The following is a 3,274-nucleotide window of genomic DNA, read 5'->3' as shown; positions in this document are numbered from 1 at the left end:
CATCACATTGCACTGTAGTTATTTGACTATTTCTGCCACTGTTCTGTGGGCTTCTTGATGGGTGGGAATCATGTCTTACACATCTTGATGTCTCTATCATCCAGTACAGTACCTCGCACAGAGTAGATACAAAGAATTATTGGAAGATTGGTTGGGTGGATGGATGGATGGATGGAGGCAGTTGACTTGACTAGATCCTCTTTATAGATAGACTAGCCATTGGCTCCTAAGGGGGACTGGACAAGACTGTAAAAGTGGAATCAATGCAGATTCTTATCTGCTCTTTGAATAGTCAATAAGGGCATCTTTGTATTTAAATTCAGGAAATGTTATTCAGATTTTATACTTACCTGTTTACCTCAGTGTAGGCGGTATGAGGATGGTGTGTAACAACATGAAAAATATATGTTTTTGGAAATAATTTTTATCCCCATAACTTTTGAAGGTTGTTGTTGTTGTTAACACTGGCTAGGTCCTGGGGTACCTGAGTGGCTCAGTCATTTGAGTGTCTTGCTCTTGGTTTCGGCTCAGGTCACGATCTCAGGATCATGAGATTGAGCCCCACTTGGTCTCTGTGCTCACTGTGGAGTCTGCTTGAGATTCTCTGCCTCTCCCTCTTCTTAAGCATGCCCCCCCCCCCACTTACATACTCTGTCTCTCTCAAATAAATGAACAAATAAAATCTTTTAAAACAAAACAAAAAACCAAAAAAACACTAGCTAGGTCCCACACTTACCTTTCCTCCTCAAAGCGCTAAAGGCCATACTTAGAAAAAAAGAAAAGAATAGGTTTTTTTTTTTTTTAAAGATTTTATTTATTTATTTGAGAGAGGAAGACACAGCGAGAGAGGAAATACAAGCAGGGGGAGTGGGAGAGGGAGAAGCAGGCTTCCCGCCGAGCAGGGAGCCCGATGTGGGGCTCGATCCCAGGACCCTGGGACCGTGACCTGAGCCGAAGGCAGACGCTTAATGACTGAGCCACCCAGGTGCCCTGAAAAGAATAGTTTATTTGAATGAAGTGGGATACATGGGTAGCACAAGTAATGCTTTTCCTTTCTTTATTTTATTTTTTTTAAGTTTTTTTATTTATTTATTAGAGAGAATGAGAGAGAGAGAGAGCACATGAGAGGGGGGAGGGTCAGAGGGAGAAGCAGACCCCTGCCGAGCAAGGAGCCCGATATGGGACTCGATCCCGGGACTCCAGGATCATGACCTGAGCCGAAGGCAGTCGCTTAACCAACTGAGCCACCCAGGCGCCCGCTTTTCCTTTCTTTATCTTGAGAGTATTCTCTGTGTGACGTCATCAGTGTCCCACCTTATTTTACTGTGGTAGTCAGGTTCTCCTAGTTGCCAAGAACAGAAACTTCTAGTTAGTTTAAGCAAAAGAACTTATTAGAAGCATATGAGGGCATCTTGAAGAATCTAAACAAATTTCCTAGCAGTTAGAGGGATAGAAAGTAGGGCAACTCCAGGAACCTCAACAAGAATTTTGGACTGCTCTGGAGTGCTATGTGCATTTCCAGAGACTGTCAGGCTCTGTCTCTCAGCCTGAGATTCCCAAGAGAAAAACAATTTAATGGGCTCCTTTGGTTCAGCTCCAAAGAGGATAGTTCCCTACCCTTGACCCCTACACTGACCATAAACAAGAATACCCAGAAGTACACAAAAATCCATCTTCCCATGCATCTAAATATGCCATCAGTTAAGATAATCCTACTGCATCCAGAGATAAGGTGCTGTGGGTAAGGCAGAGGGATACAACTACAAATCATTTAATATTTATCAAATACTTCTTGAGTATCTACTGTGCACAAACGGTGGGAGATAAGAAAATGTTTACAACAGACTCTCTAGCCTCAAGGGGCTCTGTAGTTGAGATGATAAAGTAAATAACAATATGAGAGGCATCATAGGCAGAAGGTGATTAAGGTGACATGAGGCCTTAATCATAAGGCCAATTACTCCTACAGACAATGTAAAGTTGGGAATTCAGAAGAGGAAGAAATTTCCATCTAATGCAAATGGGAATCTTCATGGAGATAAAATTTGAGTTATGCTTTGTGGGATGAGTAGTTCTTAAGAGTTCTAAAAATTCATTCTACCTATGAAAACAGTTTGTCATATATAATACAAGAAACTGTAATATATGTAGCAAGGGCAGTATCTGGTGAACGTAGCAGGGAAAGGGAAACTTTTGGCTCCTGAGAAAGTTCACGATGGAGGAAAAAGTTATTGAGTTCTATGAGCAGAACTCAGCAACAAGGGCTGAGGGTAGGAGAATGGTGTTTCCAGGTAGTGTGGTGACTATACTGAAATCCTTCCTTGATGCCTTTACTCTGGTGGCAAAGGTACATGCTGGGAAAGAGAGCTGTATTTAAACAGAATAATCCAAGCAAACCTCATAACACCTTTTGGCTTGGCATTGTTCTGAGACCCCTCAAAAAGGTCAGATCACAGGAGAGTATTTCCCTAGTGATAAGAAAAAGTAAGACCTGGGGCCTTGGAGAAGCAGGAGTGTGACAGAAGGTAGAGTCTGGGGAGCTGAGATGGAATAGCAGCAACAGTGTGAGCATCACCAAAGGTCTGGGGACTTCCTGAGGTACTACTAGATGGCAAAGGGAACCTTACAAATGAGTCTCCCAAAATTAGCAAGAAGCAAAGAAGGCAGCTATAGAGTCAGTGAAATTTGCCTGTTAATAAGACATCATTTGTATCTACAGGGTAGTGAGTCCTGGGGACATTTGAGTTGTATACAGATGACTTTAGCAACTGCCCAACATCCCTGCTCCACAATTCCAAGTCCTCCCTCATCCCAGAATGATTCTGGAATCATCACAAGCATTTAACTTTTCCTACATGTAGACTGCAGACTTCACAGCCATTCTCTTGGATTTTCAGGCCTTGGGACTTTATCCTGGTGCCCACCCATATCTATATGGGATAAGCAGGAACCTGGACTCAAAGCCAGGAGTAAGGGGATCTGAATTCTTCATTCAACAACCTACATGCTAGACACAATGCTAGGACCTGGACATACAGAGATGAATATACCTGGTCTCTGAACTCAGAATGAGTCTACTGAGACACATCAGTAAATAGGAAGTTGTGATGCAATGTAGTAAGTGCTATGATGGGGGTTAATCTAATCCTGTCTCCCAGATGACTGTCACTAATTAAGGTAGTCCCTGTGGTCAGTCACTCTTCTGGGCCTTATCAAATTCCAAAATTCTATTTGTTGTATTCTACTAAAGAGTGTAGCAGTTTTGAATTACATC

Source organism: Mirounga leonina, unplaced genomic scaffold (assembly GCF_011800145.1).
Source record: "Mirounga leonina isolate KUSES-001 unplaced genomic scaffold, KU_Mleo_1.0 Mir_115, whole genome shotgun sequence".
NCBI lineage: Eukaryota > Metazoa > Chordata > Mammalia > Carnivora > Phocidae > Mirounga > Mirounga leonina.
The sequence above is the reverse complement of the archived record's forward strand: the minus strand, read 5'-3'. Positions refer to the sequence as shown.